This window comes from Pinus tabuliformis, chromosome 6 (genome assembly GCF_031772625.1).
Source record: "Pinus tabuliformis cultivar Carrire ecotype Pingquan chromosome 6, CPIR1, whole genome shotgun sequence".
NCBI lineage: Eukaryota > Viridiplantae > Streptophyta > Pinopsida > Pinales > Pinaceae > Pinus > Pinus tabuliformis.
The window spans coordinates 1,032,559,161-1,032,578,160 of record NC_142292.1 but is presented as its reverse complement, the minus strand read 5'-3'; positions in this window follow the sequence as shown (position 1 = coordinate 1,032,578,160).

Below are 19,000 nucleotides of genomic sequence, written 5' to 3'. Positions count from 1 at the left end.
CATACTTCAAGGCGTGTGATGTATATCAAAGGACTGGTAGGCCATCGCGTAGGGATGAGATCTATCTGAATCCACAGATGACATTACAACCCTTCGAGAAGTGGGTGATAGATTTTGTGGGACCTATTCAGCCCCAAGGAAAGACGGGAGTGAGGTACATTATCACCACGAAAGATTATTTGACTCGTTGGGCAAAGCACACCCTGTGAAGGATTACATAGGCACAACTACTACAAAGTTCCTCTTTGAGCATGTACTAATGCAATTTGGTTGGCCAAAGATCTTGATGAGTGATCATGATACGCACTTTTTGAATGAGACAATGAGCGCGCTAACAGAGGAATTTCTAGTATATCACTAGAAGAGCACACCTTATCACCCGAAAGCTAATAGGATGGTGGAAGCATTCAATAAAGTGTTGGAGAATGCATTGACCAAGGTTTTCAATACTCAACAAAGTGATTGGGACCTATGCATACCTGCAGTACTATGGGCTTATCTAATGAAATGCAAGAAGCTGATTCAACAAACCCCCTTTAGGCTTGTCTATGGTGTTGAAGCAGTAATGCCTATGGAATATATTGTGCCTATTCTACGCATAGTGGCACTCACAGGTATGACGAATCACAGAGCCCTGGAGGAAAGGCTCTCACAACTAGATGAGATTGAGGAAGAGAGATTTCTAGCTGGATTTCAACAATAGTTCCAAAAGCAGCGCAAAAAAGCATGGCATGATCAACACATTAAGCTGCAAACTTTTAAGGTAAATGACCTGGTTTTATTAGATGATAGTAAGTTTGATAAATTTCCAAGGAAATTCAGAATGCACTGGTTAGGGCCCTATTTCATTAAGGAAATTACCGATGGAGGAACGGTACAATTGGTCAAATTGAATGGAGATCCCTTCCCAGGAAAGGTTAATGGCATTCAGTTGAAGCCATACACTGGTGGTCCTGCCATGTGACTAGATGTAGACAACACAGTCTCTGTGCTCTAGGTAGCTGAAAGGAAGCATGGGAATATAAACTACACTTCCCAGTTTGGGGAGCTGCGTGATTGGATGATTGCACGAAGTAAGGAAGTGTTATAGGGCTCACAACAGTGTGAAGGGATCTGCACTACCCATGGAGAAATCGCGCAAGTCAGCCGGAAAGTGACCATTAAAGTCATTGTTCATGATGTGGCGGTAAAATTACAGCCAAATGGAGTGGGTGGTTGACATTTAAGATGAAATTTATGGCTCGGATCCTTGAAAATTTTCCGCCAATCCAACATTAATGAACCGAATTTTGGGGGAACGGTCGGATTTGAATTCAAAATGCGCTATAAATTACAAGTGGATGTCTAATGAAAAGCACTTGGAATTTTGAGAATTAAGTTGTTGAGCTCTCAGGCACCCATGAATCGACAATTATTTAAGGCTTTGAAAGAGACTCCAGCATTTGCAAACTTTCTAGAGATGTCGCGAGCACTGTTAGAAAGTGTTATGTCAGCACCCACAGAAGCTAGAGATACCAAAGTAGAAGAGTTAGTGCTAGAAACAGAGATGGAGGCAAAATTAGCTACTCCAGATGTTGTCGAAGTACTAACTGAAGTCCCAAAATCACCGAGGACACTGAGACCAAAACTGACCCCAACCAAGGAGACCACCAAGGATAAAAATGGAAAGCAGCCTGCCATACCGGCGCGCACATCACCAAGGAGAAACCCACCAAAACCCACCACACAGGAGAAAGGCAAGGCCATAAATTTGGAGCTGGAGGAGGAATACATTGAAGACATGCCTATGGACGATGAGGATGTGGGAGTTGAAGTGGAGGAGGTTGAAGCCCAGGGTGCAGACCTTATTACTCAATTTCCTGAGTATGTCCCTCCGTGCAAGCCTAAGACCAAGGTGCCGAAAGACATCGATGAAAGAAAGACCCCATTGAAAACCCCTCTACTACCGGATGATAGCATCTATGACCCTACTATGAAGGTAGCCACATAGATATTAGTAGGGAAGGTGATGAGGAAGTGTTGTGTCGATGAGGTGTTGGCACCTATCATCGTGCTAGCAGCCTAGTGCGCTGAAGGAGTCCAGTTCAACTGGTTGGACTACCTTCAAAGAGAGTTCCTCATGAACTGCCACGAAGAAAAAGAGCTTAGCAAGAAGTTACACTACATGTGGATCTTGCTGTCAATTGTGTTGGTAGTGTGGAAGCTGCCAGAGGATAGCCAATTCCCTTCGGTCACGCCAGACCTCCCAGAAGTAGTGAAGTATGCTTTGCTATGGGCAACCAAGGATATGGAACGAGTTAAGGACAAAAAGAATTTCTAGATCTTGATGGAGATGAACATTCACAGGGTTATCAATTTCAAACCGTGATTGTCACCTACAATGTATGCCAACCTGCAGGGCTACGTAGAATTTAAAGTGACTTTCATCATGTATCCATCAGGGCATGGAAGGACCCTGCGCATAAATGGTACGACTTGCCTTATCTGGCAACAGATGATGCCATTGATGCAGTACTTTATTAATGGCCGGTAGAGTGGCGATCTATAATAGACTTGCGGTGGGAGGGTGCAAGTCTACCATCTAGAAAAAGAAGGAGGCCAAGCTTAAGATGATGCAGCTGGCCAAAAAGAGAAAAAATGAGGTCATTGATAGGGCCCAGGTAGAGTGCGAGGCCATGCAATAGATAGGTGGGATAGAGTGAGGCTTTGACAAAAGCGCTAGATCACCTTAACCTGAGACAGAGGAATAGACAGACGAGCAACACGACATAGACCCACAGGAGACATCTGCCTGCATCAAGCACCCAAGGGAGATGGAGAAGGGAGGGTCCAGAAAGAAATCAAAGGCTAACAAGACATCACTGGACCCTATCAAGCTAACGGAGGTCGACTTGCATGATATCGGTCACACAGTGAGAGATGTCACCGCGGAGGTCCTGCAACAATTTGAGTAGAAACAATAGATCATCTTGGGGGCTATCTAGATAGGGTTGCAGGAGTTGTAGACAAATGCATCACAGGCTGGCACGGTGTCTACCAGACTGGCTATCAGAACTTCAGAAGCTGCCGAGATGTTGCACAGAAAGACCTCTAGTGCGATAGTGCTACCTGATAGAGCACTCACCACAGAGAATGATGCTAACAAGCCCACTATCAGCTTCCTAAAGGGAGTAGGGCTGAACCTGGTAGTGCTCCTATGTGAAGCGCTCCACCTCTTGTAGGATGGAGTGCTTGCGGAACTGAGGGCTCGCGAGCATCGTGCCCTCCAGGTGATTAGTGAACAATGGATCAACAACGAGAAGATGGCATTACAACAATATTCTTCCAGCACTGTTGAGATGTAGGCAACCAATCAGAGAAAGTGCATTATGCAGGTAATCGAGGAGGCATGCTGAATGGTCCCAAAATTGGCCATTCCGGAGGAGGAGCCAGTCGAGGTCCACATTCACAAGCTAGACACATGGGTGTGTGACACTCATACTGAGATGGCACAGGTTCAGTTGGAGTTGAACCTGCAAATCATAGAATTACAGTTGAAGGCTCAACCTTCAACTCCGCCAGAACTGAAGGAGCAGTGGGCGACTGCTGTCACAAAAGAAGTAGTGGCAGTGGATACTGCAGTAGTAGACTACATGCAAATTTTTGAGCAGTCATTTGAGGTCCTGACAAGCTTGCAGGAGGATCCCAATGTCCAATGACTAGAGACAGAAGCGCATGAGCTATAGTAGCAATATGATGAGGTTAAGGGCACAGCATGAACTGTTGCACTGACAGAAAGACTAGCCAAGCTGCAGGAGGCCAAGTAGCTGAAGGAACATGTGGATGCAGCGCTGCACAAGGAAGCAGTGTTGAAGGAAAGACTGAAGCCCTGGATATATGAGGCTTACGTAGTGATAGGACCTATTGAAGGAAAGCTTGTGACTTTGCAAAAGGCTCACAAAATCTCCAAGCCTATAGTTCAGGAGCAGTGATCGAGCAGATGGTGGAAGAGGTGAAGGAGGCGGCTGCACAACGCATAGTAGAGGTTGCAGTCTTATGGGTCAAGCTGGAAAGGATTTGCACTAAGATCTCCATGCCTATCTAGTGAATCGAGGGCGATTCACGATCTTTATGTTGGGGGCCTTTTGTAAACGTGATCCCCTAAGGATAGTTTTGGGGCTAAAAGCCCCTGTTTTGGGTCAAATTTTGTAATAAACTTGTAAAGACTCCACATTTTGTGGTCACGGAGCACGAAGGTGTCATGTGTCATAAAGCATTGTCTGCCCTTAGTTTTGTAAAGTAAATTCAGCTATAAAAGATCTACCCATGGTCCGTGGACCATGGGATTGTATAAAAAGAGCTAAGCTCTAAGTAGTTTTAGAGCCATGTCATCAAGAAGAGAGTTATAGCTCTAAAGTAAGAGGTCTAAGTTTTGGGTTGTAGCATAAGTAGAGGCTCTACAACTGAGTGTGCAGAGGCCTAGCATGGAATTCCGTAGTTAAGTGCATGGGCCCTGCAGCTGTGTGTGCAAGGTAGATAGAGTTTGTAATCACTTGAAAGATGTCAATAATGAGAAGTATTTTGCAAATTTTATGTCATTGTTCCTTTTAATGCATCTTTACATATTATGTATGAATTTCATTTATAATGCTTATATGATGTCCAAATGTATGCAATTACGTTAGTTAAGTGAACGCAAGTAAGAACATTTATTTGCACAGTGCTAACTATGATTGTTTAGTACAATAAGGAAGACACTTAGACTAGTTTTGGAATCTGCACGGTATGATGTCATAGTAGCACAAAAGTACCTGAGATGCAGGTTAGGGCTGCACGAAGGTCAATTTTGCCCTTTCACGGAGGTATTGAAGGTCCAAATAAAGGGCTAATATGGCAAGCCCTAGAAGTAAGCGACCTACGTGAAGGAAAGAATAGAATGAATAAACTGACATCACAACCATCTCAGGGTGCAGAAACTTGGTTCCAGCATCCCCCGATACTGCTTCGGGTGAGACTTCGGTCTGTGCTCCATGGGTTGATGCTAAAAGGGCCAGTAGTGTAGGGATTTGTTTATCTAACTAACGTTGAACTTGGGTCAGGCCACCACAAGCCAACAATTATAGGTTTATAATTTTGGGTGCCACTAAAATATTAGTTAGTTCTAAAATTATGAACACTTAAATTTGAAGAAAATGAATATCATTTCAAAAATAATATTTTTAGCACTAGATTGATGAACAGACATAAAGGAGAAAAGGATATGAAAGGTATCCGAGATGAGAGAGATTATTGTAATTTGAATAAAATGAATATAAATTCAAAAACAATAATTTTAGCACTAAATTGATGAACAAACATAAATGAGTAAAGGAGACAAAAGGTCTTTTAGATGTGAGAGATAATTGTAATTCACGTCATTTGACATATACTCATTTATGATTTTAATTTTTTATGATACATTTTTATTTTTTGATAGTATTTCTGGATTAATTACACATCAATGTATTTTGTCATTGTTTTGAACCAACTATTGTGGTTCATCCTCAGGAAAAATATGAAAATCAGGTTTATCAATGAGTTTAAATAATTGAGATGCAACATGTTCCAAAAGTAAATGTTGGAGAAAGTCAAATAAAATTGAAAATAATTAATATTAAATTAATATATAAATATTAGGTTATAAAATATTTGGTACATTTTCACTAAGAATATAATGATTTTATTTTAAAAAAATTAATATTTAATCAACACTTCTCCTTGCTGGTATTCTTAATAATTTCCTTGACCCAGTTGTAAGCCCACTCCCATTTTGGATAATATGCTAGCCTTTAAATTTAATTCCATATGAATGTGATTGAAGGATATAACCTTGAAGATTCTAATCAACTCCATAACTCTAATCATCGATTGATATGATAAGGAAGTGTTTAAGGAATTATAACCTTTCAAGCAATCCATAACAACCTTTGAATCATGTATCACTTGCAAGTTTAGATTGTTGAAGTGAGACAATTAAAATGAATAACATAAACAGCTAATTCATGTTATTGTAGTACTTTTTATATAGTCATATTTTTGTTCCTAAACTAAATTAGTCATTCACATTAGTCACTTTTAGTTGTATTACTAAGTTATCTAGTCATATATTTTGGACTAAATTGGTTTTTTATGTTAGTCATTTTTAGTTGCATCACATAATATTGCTAATTTTTGGTAGTATTTCACATGGAAAAACTACAGTGACTAACGTTTTTAGTCACCTAGTGACTAATTTAATCATTTTCTACTAGTGTTTGTGCTATCACCGGAATATATAGAGTAACCTATTTCTCATTTTTTGGAGAATGTCCAATCAATAATGTCTTTGATTATGGATGTTTTGGGAAGGAATGATACCTCAACTATTGATTAAAAAACCTTAGGGTTTTTCCATTTGATGATGCAACCTAGTGTTGTGTTGGACATTCCTACTTATTGGGAGTAGTTTACTAACTCTCAATTCCTTAATTTCAGCATTTTTGGATTTTTTAGGTTCCCTTCATTGAAGAATTACCTTTGTCTAGATGCACATGTAGACCAGTCTATGGATCTAGGGCTAAGCATTGTTGAGACAAATAGGAAAAAACAAATAGGGTTGAATTGGATTGACATGGTCAAGTGCAAAGAACATAACAAAGGTTTCTCTTACTTGAATGTTTCTTTTATGTCAATAATCTACATAATTATAATCAACCCAGCTTCTCCTAGAATTCTACTAGAGGCTCAATCTCTATTACAATTGAGAAAAGACTTGAAGGTTGGTGACTGGTATTTTTTTGAAGAAAATTTAGAGATAAGGTTGTATGGTGCATAGGTCCCACCATACAAGCTTCCCATTTTTGTGGCTCTAAGGATTTTTGCATTAGAGTTCACTAGGAAAATATTGAATGTGGATCAAATCCACTTTATCCCAACCAAAAAGGGGTTTTTATTTAAATTTCCAAGAACTATACTGCCCTTCATTATTAACAAGAAGCAAGTCATGGAAGAGATTGAGAAAATGTTGCAGGCAATGAACTTTCAATAGGGAGAGAAATGGCACTATGATCCACACCAATATATTTCTAAAAGGAGGTTAGAAATATCATTCGCTCCTTATATTCATGGATCAAGACTACAAATTGCGGGATTATCAAATTATGATATGGAGGAGACACAAAAAGGTGTGGATATGGAAACCCCTCTACCTATAGAGAAGGGATTGAAGCGAAATATTTCATAAATCACAAACCTTGATGGGAAAATATCTTAAAGCAAAAAAAAAATAAGAAAAAACTAAAGAAGGATAAAAAATAAATTTCAAAACTGACAGAGAAACCATCAAATGAGGTTGGATTCCAACTACAATTAGGAGGAATGAAGAGTGCACCTTCATATCTAATTGATAATGAAGAGGATTAGTCTTCCTTGAATGTTTTGAATGAGGAGTTTTAAAAAATTGAAGAGAATAATGTTAAGGTGAGGACTAATGTCATGACATAATTGGAACCTAAGTCAATTTCGGACTATCAAACTAGGCTCCGATCAGCCATGGATCTTGAGAGGAACTAGTTTAAATTATATTTCACTCATCTAGTCTCCCAGTATATTCCTTTTGCTATGGATTTCAGAACTATCAATACCAAAGAAAATTCCATTTTCAGATAAAATAAAATTGCATGGGAAAAAATGGAGCTAATTTATAGTGACCTCAACAAAAATTGTTTAGTATAAAATAAGGTAGAAGCACTTCTGGGAAAATCAATAAATTAGTTGAATCCAGAAAGGAAAATCCCAGAGCTCTTCATACTCAAAATGAAGGGTATAAGAATTTAATTACTAAACTTGGGGTGAATCCATAACACAAAGCAATTGTTCAAGCTTTAATTCAGGGTGCATAATATAAGATCCAATATTTAAGGATCGATTTGAAATTAGCTACATCAGAACATATAAAAACACCAAAGCTATCTCATGTAGAAAAAAAAAAAGAGATCCTGATAAATGAATTGTTGGAAAGAAATGAGGAAGTTGCAACTCTTAAGGAGAAAAATGCAGAGTTGTTGCAGAAGATAGGAAAACATGTGTTTACAATTGTGGTGCAGCCTAATTTAGAGGACCCAATTGATAAGGTCACGAGGGTCATGACAGAGCTAAAAATATTTGAAAGTGAATTGAAGAAATTGAAAAAAAAATTGGATGACTCTATGGAGCAGCTGAAATACAAATACAGATAGTTGAACATAGAAAAGGAGTCTGTAAATCATAATAATGCCAAGTACCAGTCAACATATGATGATATCAATGAATTGAAAGAAAAAATAAAGGAAAAATGTCATTAATTCAAGCAAGATGAATTATATGTGGAGATATAATTTAGCAAATTAGAGTTGTCTAGGATCATATGATTGTCATAGCTGAAGAAAAAATTGTGATGAAAGCCTCTAAAGTGATTATTCATACAAATAAGGGTTAAGTACAAGAAGGAGCATAACTGGAAAAAATAATTAGAAAATACTTAAATGCTAAGTCCTAAAGGGACTCAAAGCAGTAGACATTGAAAACAAGACATCAATGGTCTTAGAAATAGATAAAATGACTAAGAGAGACATATATGGAAATCAGGAAGAAATCAAATTAGACGAAGTCAAATATTTTGTGACATATTTCAATTCTAATATTGACAAACGAATTAGAGAATGGATGCCAACATTTTGGGATAAACAAGGGAACCTTTTGTCCTGGGAACAATATGAAACATTGTTGGTTGAAGAAAAGAGTGAAATCAACTACTTGCATGAGAAAACAACAATATTAAAATGGTCAACAATTTTCAACTACTTGTAGAGGAATTTTAGCTACTATGGTTATTCAAGACTTTATTCACTGATAAACCCAACTACACCAAGTTGAAAAATGCGAGGATAGCATAAAGTAGAATGCTTCAGTTCCTAGTCCTAGATTTAGCACTCTAGAAGAAATTCCAGAATCTAATCAACCTGGAGCTTCATCAAGTGATTCTAAAGTATCAAGAGCGTAAGAGTCCCAAATATCAAAATAGTTTATTTTAGGAAGTTTGAATAATGTTGTATTTTTCAATTTATAAAAATTCAGAAATAGTTTAGTCTTTTAAATATTTTACTAGAACCAAATAGTTTAAAAGTTAGTTATGGTAGTTAATCATTTTCATAAATTCCCCTCAATATAAAATTTTCTTTAAAAGACGACCAAGGGACTAGTTTTGGGGTTCTGATTTTTGGCCTGGAGACAAAATTTTGTTGCGTAATGTGGAAATTTACTTGGAGAAGAAATAAAATATTCTAGATGATTCCATATGTTTTGATTATAATACGTTATTCTAACTTTGTAAGTCATTTATATGTTTTTCTTCCATGGATAAATGTGTAATGAAGTTTTTGGTTATTTTTTATTAACAAATTTACTAATTCTCTGAGAATAATAAAAAGTACATATAGATTTCATTAAAAGTAACCTTAAACTGCACTCCACTTTTTTCATCACTTTATTTTCTTACATTTCGTAATTTCAACTAAGGTTCTGTATAAAGGATTCTATTTTCATCCCTCTGCATTGAATTTTTTTCTCAGCATTCTTTCCTCCCATACTAAAACTTCAGTAAGTTATACTCATAGACATCTTTTCCATATTGAAGGGTTTTGTCATTTCTCCAAGAGTAGAAATTGAATTACATTTTAAAGAAGTCTCTCTAGGAAATAGTGTTTACAGTTACAAAATAAAATATTTTTACTTGTTTTGAATAGATTTCCTAGGCATTGGTATCCTTTCAGCTAGAGGTTGTCCCTAGGGTTACAACATATTTTTGTTTTGTTGGCATGGAATGAAGAATGAAGTGATTTTTCCCTATGTTTTGAACAAAAACATCTCATTGTCTTGTGAGAAAAGAATGTGTTTTGAGTGAATTCACTCAATAAGAGCAAGTTATTATCAGCAATCCTAGCTCCAAAAATACCACATACTTGATCTGATACCTCCCAACAAAAACCCCAATCCTTTCTGATCCAAGAAAGCTCATTTCAAGAAGACTTTGGAGAAAAAAAATCTCGAAGAAACCCCAAGTCCTACCTTGTCTTTATCTAGGGCTTTGAGTTCCTTTTATTAGAATACCGAAGCTAATATCTCTGAAATACTTTTTAAAAATTGGATTTTTCAGAAGGGGAATTTCCTCGCCCTAATTTCCTTTTCCATAACCTACTCTTGAATGAAAATATTTTGAGTTATTTTCCTTTTCTTTCCCTATCTTGTCTGAAGTTAAAGAAATAAATAATGTTGATACTCCAACCACATCTAAGGCTATTATGACAATTTCAAAACCCCTTCCAATTTATGTACTTCCTCCAGCCTCATCTGCATCTCAAATAATGAATCTCCCTCCACCTCCAAATCAAAACATAGTGATTCTAGGGTTTCTACTCTATAGAATTTCTCCTTTAAATATGCCTCAACCTATGAATACTATGCCATTGGATTATTTAAAATTATTACCTCGATTTACAGGGGAAGATGGAATAACATCAGAGAAATATGTGGATACATTTTTTCCTTTTGCAGAGAGTTTTAATGTGGAATATTTGGATGTTATTATGAGACAATTTATGTAGTCTCTAGATGGAGAAGCCAGAAAATGGTTCAAGACCCTCCTTGCTAATTCAATTAACACACGAGAAGAGTTAGAAGATAATTTCATATAGATATGGGGAGAAAAGAAGGGCCATGCATATTTATGATTGAATTTAGTAATATTAAAATAAAGGTAATTATATGAGCTCCAGAGTTCATAAAGAGATTTAATAAATTGTATAGTAGCTTTCTAGTAGATATTAAACCCCAACCCACAACTACTAGGGTGGTTTTCGTAGGGGCCTTTGAATCCAACTCTTGTTTTACTTTGAGAGAAAGAGGATCCCCACTTTGTATCATATTCAAACATATGCTCTGGAGATAAAGGCTACTTTATCAACAACTATAAAATTTAAATATAAAACTCACCATGTTTATAGGAGGAAAGGAAAGGAGGAGGTTGTATCTTCATCACAACAGAAAGATACACAGGAGAAAAAATTGGATGAGGTGACTAAGGTCATAAGAAATTTATGAAATAAATTGGTAAAATTGGAGTTGGAGAACAAGAACTCACCCAGACATATTAAGCAAGCACCAAAAATAAATTTCAATCCTCAATTTAGGAGATGTCCTCTGAAAATTTTGCAGAGGTAGAAAAAGAACCAGTAGGATCAAGTGAAACATACCTTTTATATTGAAGATTAATCAGAGAAAAATTTAAAAGAATCTTTGAGGTTTCAAGAAAACTACTATTCCACCTTGTCAGAGGAGGAAGAAGGAGAGGAAATATATGAGGTTAATGTTGATTTGGACCTCGAGGTCACTTTGGATGAGGAAGAAATTGATTCCTATTATAGGATATTTGCAAACATGATGTTGAGCCTCCAACTTGTCATGATTTTTTTGATGAAACCATCCATTTTCGTATCATTCCATTCACCCATTGACATCATTTTTAACCACATTTATTCATAAACACATCAAATTCCCGCATACATGTTTACATGTTTTATTACTATAATTTTCATTATTTATAATGAATTAAGTAGAATTTTGCATGGTTTTAGTAATGACAGTTTAGAAAGTTCAAGTTGCTGCAATTTTGGAATTTTTCATAGCTATGTCAATGGTTGAGGTAGTAGCACCACTCTAGAAGGAAATCCAACAATTGGACTAGGTTTATGGAAGCTCCAATATGCATTTTTATTGTTCAAATTCCACCCATCTCACATGTGTGGACCTCCAACATCAAATCAAGGGAAAAGTGCAACAGTTTTGGTCAGTCAACTTGAAACACGTTTTCTGAACAAATGAAAGCAAATTTTGGAAGAACAAAACATGGATTTTGTTCAGCACGGGCCCAATTAGGTTATCAATGGGAATTATTCTCAAATTAGTTACCATTTGAGAGAGTTTCGAAGTTCTTTAGAACGATATTTTGTAGATTACGTGGATATATGATTTTCCAATTTTTCATTTAATGCATAGTCAACAAAAAGGCTTGAACGAGTTGTTCTTTAGAAAATTCATGGCATAGAGATAAGTTTGATCAGATCTGGGTTGATCTTTGATCCAAAAATCCATGAAATTTTATTTGATTTGATCTCATGACCAAAACTCAAGTAAGAAAATTATGAGTTTGTTAATTGTATAAAAATTCTATAAATTGTAGTCTTTATGATCAGAGATGTCAAGGATGATCAAACATGTCAAGGATGATGTTAATTTGTAATTGTTGCTTCTTATTGAAGGAGAATAACTCTATTTTTTTCACTGAATGTAATTTTTTTAATATGGTGCAGCTCTTAATGAAATTAATGATTTAAATCACTTCTCTTGATCTGAGTTTTCAACACCTTCTAGTCCTCAAGAGACCGCCCTAGAGATCTATGAGAATAGGATCTATGAGAATAGTATAGATGCTTTCCATTTCTTTCATATTCTCATGAATGGTTTGTTTTACATAGATTAATTGTTTGTGCTTTCTTAGATTAAAATGTTCATGATTCCATAGATTAAAGTTTGTAATTTTTAGAACAAATCTCCATGCTTTCATAGGGTAAAATCTCATGTTTTATTAGATCAATAACTGTATGTTTTCTTTTCTAGTTTAACGTTAATTTCCTTACCAAAATATTAGTACTTTCATAATTTATAATAAAGAATCTAATTTCCTTTTGAAGTTTCAAATTCATTTCAATTATGCATAAATATTGAAATCTAATCTCCTAGGACATACGATATAGTGTACTTCGAAAGCTGACAAACCCATATTGACATATAAATGCAAGTAATTTAATAGTCAATTAAATTGACCAACATTTTACCTTCATTGTCGATGAAGTATAAATATGTGTTAGATTTAAACTTCATCACATTCTTAGTTGCATCCACTTAGTTGCATTAGACTAATCTCATTTTAGTACATCCTAAAGGTAGATTCATTTAATAATAACTAAATAAATCTTCAATCACCTACCACCCCCACTATATCATGTGGTACAGTAAGAGCCACAAATCCACATCATCAATTCTTATTTTTGCAGGTAGAAGAACAGGTGACAAAAGAGGTTGAAGAAATGGATGGATATGATTACTATGAGGAAGATCCTTTTGGATTTCCCATTCAAGAAACTAATGTCAATGCTCATATGAAGAACATCACTCCATATGTACTTCCTAACTTCAAAGGTATGAGATCAGTAGACCCGGAAACCTATCTTTTTGAATTTTAAATAATTTGTAGATCTTATGTCTACTCATTACACATTCAAAAAATGAATTTGTTTCCAGAAACATTGAAGGATACAAATCTTAAATGGTTGATAACTTTAGGAAAAAATTCTATAAGGACATGGGCTAATATGAAAAGAGTATTTTTTGAAAAATATAAAGATTATTGCGTACACCATGACCTTAGAAATCAAGTGTTTAAGATGAAACAAAAAGAGGATGAAAACCTAGAATGTTTAGTGAAGAGATTTACTTATAATTTCAAAGGATCTATATTGCATAATTTAGGAAAAGGCAGATTATAATATCTCACACTAAATGCTATAAAGGATGAATGACATGATCTTATTAACCTGGTGGGAAAAGGAGATGTCTCTCATTTTTCATTTCAAGATATTTGTCAATTGTGGAAGAACATATTAGGAGGAAAAGCAAAGTATGTAAGATCCCCTCAAGATCCATTTATGGCAAGAGTAAGTAAATGAACATCAGGATTGGTAGGTCAAACTGAAGTTAACAATTTGCTAGACATTCTTTGCAATTTAAATGAACAAATTGATATGCTAAGAATGCAAAACAAGAAAATAGTTGAGAATGTTGCTTCATTTATATTTTTCTCTAAATGTAGAAGGAAACATGCTTTGCATGAATTCCTACTTGATAACATTAAAATTTGTGAAATATGTGCTGGATCACATACTACTAAAGATTGTCTATCATTACCAGGGTTAAAGGAAGTTTACCAAGGAGCAAATGAAACACTAGAAAAATCCTATTATGTAGCTCCAAGAAGACCATGGTAGACTCATAAATCTGGTATAATGAAAGATCTTAATTCACATTATGCAAAACAATCACAAAGTAATTGGAAAAAAACCTTGCATTGGCAACCTTTTCCATCTTAATCCAAATCTCAAAACCAATTTTGGCAACAAGTTTGGTAAGGACCTTACAGAGGAAATCCACCGTATCCTCAATCTTTCCCTCACTATCCTCAATACCTTTATCAATTTTATCCATACCATTCACCTCCACCACAACACCAGTTTCACCGTCAGTTGACCTCAATCTAGCCTTTCTCATTACCAACCACACAAACACCCCAAAGATCCATTCCCACTCCTTTACGTGCACAACCATTTTGAATCCCCAACAATAAAAAACCTCAATCCACTTACAATTTTGAGGTATTGCAAAATGATTCTCTAGTTGTCGTATAAGAAAAAAAACCATAAGAAGAAGATTCATATAAGGTCTAAGAATCATGGATGTCTGTCAATAAAGAGCATTTGTTGGAACCTGAGATTGAAATGCTTCATGCATGCCTATCACCATATTCTATGAATGGAGATCACATCTTTGAAGACTTGCATGGCATGATAGTAGGAAGTCAAGGAAGAAAATATTACAATGAATCTTGGTTCAAGACAATGATTGGATCCTAGTACTCCATTCTTCAGTATCTTCGAACATCATCTCGATCAAGTTAGTTTGTCTCTCATATGTTGGTATATATCAAAGATTATATTTCAACCTGAATATGAGTTTATCTATCATATTGTTACACACATTGTTCCATTGAAAGTATTCATATACTTGAATGTGATTTTGTTTTCAAGTAGAGAAAAAATAAAAAATAAAAAAGTAAAGAGGAAAATAAGTCCTATTGTGAAAACCAACTTGTTGGGGAAATTGGACATGAGCTTTGCTTGAAAAACAAGCAACTAGCGAGAAAAGTTCACAGTAAGTTCCAAAATTTTATGATGGTTCTTCAAATCATTTTTGGTTCTATGCTTTAGTTGGAGGACGTGGGATTCGTTAAGGCAAACCTTCCAATAGATCTTGTCCCATCGACCTCAACACCTTATTTTGGATCAAGATCAGAGATTATTTAGAGTGCCTTGGAACTTGCATACATAAATGGCAAACCTTCTGATTGAAAACAATCAAAATACAACAATGTCTCTTAATTGTCAGATCTTGTAGGTGACTTAACTTCAACAGATTCATTCGTCCCTATCAAAATGAACTCATGTACCTTGGCACTCATTTACATTATCGGTGAGTTGTATCATTTTGGTTAATGATTTTCGTCATTGATTAGTAATCCAATTATTTATTTCCATGCTCGACGTCAGCACATTCATTCGCATGGTAAGAATTGTACAATGAATTTTGGTTTTGATGAAGACTATATGGTTTTATGGAATCAACAATAAATTGGAGCAGTATATTTTATTGGTTTCTTGTAGCAACATGTTCATCTTGTTTTCATTCAACAACAACATGATGGAACCACTACAACTCTTTTTCATTCATTTCATTTTCAAGAAAAACAAAAAAAATGGGTTTATTTAAGTCCATATGCATTATGTTTCATGGCTTCTACTTCAGCATGCAGTACACAATCCAAATTAACAGTTCAAACTTGGAGAAAACAACTTTCTACCAAAATTGACATTTTTTGCAACAACTATGAAAAGTTGTAGTTTTTGCAGCTATTGTTGTAACAACCTTTTGTTTTAATATAGTATCTTGTTGTAGAGGCAGTTTTGGCACAAATACTATGATATTGGAGCAGAAATAAAATATTTCGAGTTTTTGGGTTTTCTTAGATTATGGTAAATTGAGTAAGACGTATGAAAAATTAAAAAAAAAATGCAATTTTCTAGGACGTTTGTGCATGTTTTAAAGGAAAATTTTCAATTTTTATCATTGTGCACAAATTAGGACAAAATTTGGTATTTTTACGCAACAACTCCTTTCCATCATCAAAAGTGGATTCTGAAGGCATGTAGCAGTAAAAATGTTAAAAATATAATGTTTCCCTTTTGAAACACTCAATTTGACCTTATAATGAGTTCGTGGCATATGTTTTTGTTACAACATTAGGCAGCATGAAAGGTGAAACAAGGAAGAAATCGATTTGACCATATCTTGCGAATTGTGTGTCTGTTAGTCCTGAAATTTTTATGGTAAATACATTGAGGTAGGGTAAATTAATACACAAAATTTCAAGAAATTCTAGTATGTATGTTTCAATAAATTTGATGCTTTCACCTACAACAATTTCTCAGTTTTCGCAAGATCCGTTCACCCATTGCCCAAGATATTTTGTGGAAATATGCATAATGTTAGTAGTAACAACCTTAGAAAATTTCAGGAGAATCTGATTTACGATTTGAGATAAATTGGAAAAACAAGTTTTCTACATGAAAAAGATACATTTTGTGAAGCAAGGTCAAAATGGTGGTCAACGCATCATGGAACAGAGTACCTAAGCCAAGTCAACACCAAATCAGCTATTATATTATGTTCTCTTATCCAATTCCAAAGGACAAAGTTGAGGTAAAACAATCCTTAAACTTTTTAATTTGTTAAAAATTCTATAAATTTTGATGAAACGCTATTATAAACATGTAGTTCCAATTTATCTCCCAATATGTTTTGTCATACCCTTTAACAACCAATCCCACAAGCTATGATTGATTCTTAGCAACAAAGTCTTGCCATATATGCAATCATGTCATTGTTTTCCATGGTCATAATGTGTGCTTATATGTTTTCACCACTCTCCTGTTTAAACTTTCTCTTCTTGTTAATCCATTCTTTCCTTAATGGTCCATCAACATGATGTTCTTGAGAAAAATAATTATTTTACAAATAGAAAAACTTGGCTTCATGGTACATTCTTGTAGCACATGATAAAAAGGTACATGGAGCACTTAAATTATGTGTCATATTGTTCATCTTCAAATTTTTAATGTAAGCCATGAAATGATGAGAACAAAGCCACAAGAAGAAAAGGATTGCAACATGGCTTTGTTCACACACTATTGAAATCACTTGGAAGCATATTTTAGTCTTTGTGTTATGTGCGACTCATCTTCTCAAAGCTTCTCATTGGAAAGTCTTCTTCATTGATTAGTTTGTGGATTCTTGAAGAGACTATTTGATGATATTTTTAAAATAAGTTTGGTTTCTATGCTTGGATGACAAGAAGAAAATCATTTTGGACTGCAATCTATGACCATTTTTAGCCATACTAATGGGTTGAACTTCATAAGGATGGAAAACACATTATATAGATGGAGTAAAAGTATTGATGTTTTCTTCACAATATGGATTTCTACCAAGGATTGAACAAATTGTGCATAATTAAGTAGTGACAAGAACCTCATAAATAGTTTCCAAGTTATTGAAAGAGCTATATTTAAAAAAACATCATAAATTTTCAAAGGCTTTGACGACAACGAAAAAGTACTTGGATGTGCTACTGAGCACCCTAGCCCTTCACACAAGTTGTATATGAGAATGTGCAAGGGGCTAATAAGTAATGCAGGTATGTTTGTCTTATTAGATAATAACAAATCAACATGCATCACTTCTACATTTATAGCATCCATGAGAAGCCTAGTATGTGAAGGCTTCAAGTTGTTTGACTTTCAAAGGAGGATGGGTAACTCTTCTTTCTTACTCTAATGACATAACACGTAAGTTCATAAACAAAATGTTAGGCTACGAGATTAGTAATATTGAAAAATAGAGAGAGAAAAGTGCATGTTATTGAGATAGAGGGTCAATATTGCTCTCTTGGAGCTTTGGTCAAGTTTTTACTTGAAATGACAGAATAAAGGAACACAAGGAACCGGCAGGATTATGAAACTTTTCAATTCTTTTTTTGCATGAGGACATGTAAAATCTCTTGTGTAGGGGAATGTTGGGCCTCCAACTTGTCATGATTTTCTTGATGAAACCATCAATTTTCGCATCATTCCATTCACTCATTGTCATCATTTTTAACCAAATTTATTCATAAATGCACTAAATTCCCGCATACATGTTTACATCGTTTGTTATTATAATTTCCATTATTTTTAATGAACTAAGAAGAATTTTGCACGGTCTTACTAATGACAGTTTAGCAACTTCAAGTTGTTGCAGGTTTGTCACGTTTTTGTAGCTATCTCCATGGTTGATGTAGTAGCATCACTCTAGAAGGAAATATGACAATTGGACTTGGTTTGTAGAAGCTCCAATATGGATTTGTATTGGTAAAATTCCACCCAGCTCACACGTTTGGACACGCAACATCAAATCAAGTGAAAAGAACATTAGTTTTGACTAGTCAACTTCAAACACTTTTTTTGAGAACGCGAAAGTGTTGGCTTAGGGGGTCTCGACCCAGGTTCAGAGTTAGTTGTGCTAACCAAAAAATCCCTACACTAATAGCCCTTTCGGAAACAACCTGTGTATCACAGGATGCAATCTCACTTGAAGTAGTATGGGGGGATGCTAGAACCAAGCTTTTGCATCCAAAGACTAGTGTGATTTCTTTTAGCACCTCAGATCTGCCTTCACGCAGATCTGTACACTCTTAAGGCTCACTACTGCAACTCTATCCAGATGGTCTTTAGACCTTCATGAAGCTCTACGATTGGTCTTGCAGACCTTTACTAATCAATATATCCATTACGCGCATCAGAAAGGAATCCTAAATTAGGGTTTGCGCATATTTATTGAAGTTATTCGTTAACATAAGAGAATGCATCAGAGTCTTCGCGAAAACACATAAACATGCATTGCAAACATCATTAACACTTATTCAATATAATCGTGCAACATTCAACCAATATTTCATAAAACACACCCTTCATTGACAGCCCAT